We start from the raw sequence: 269 nt of genomic DNA on the forward strand, positions 1-269 counted from the left end.
TCTTTATTAGTAGAAAAAATGTGTGATGCCTGAAAATGTTTATTGAATTCCTTTTAGTCTGCATGTTTCTGTGTACATTCCAGCCAGCTTATATATGCATGTTTTGTGCTTGTACTTTCTTTCGGTCTTCTGCAATGTTTTTTCCCATAGTAATGCTGGCGGTTCACCTTATAAAACAAAACAAGGTCAGTTCTGCAACTTCTGTTCTATTGCTCATTTTAATAGAGTGGTACTGACTGCCTGTGATGATTGGCTGTATGAGACAATAC

This window comes from Miscanthus floridulus, chromosome 5, assembly GCF_019320115.1.
Source record: "Miscanthus floridulus cultivar M001 chromosome 5, ASM1932011v1, whole genome shotgun sequence".
NCBI classification, from domain to species: Eukaryota; Viridiplantae; Streptophyta; class Magnoliopsida; order Poales; family Poaceae; genus Miscanthus; species Miscanthus floridulus.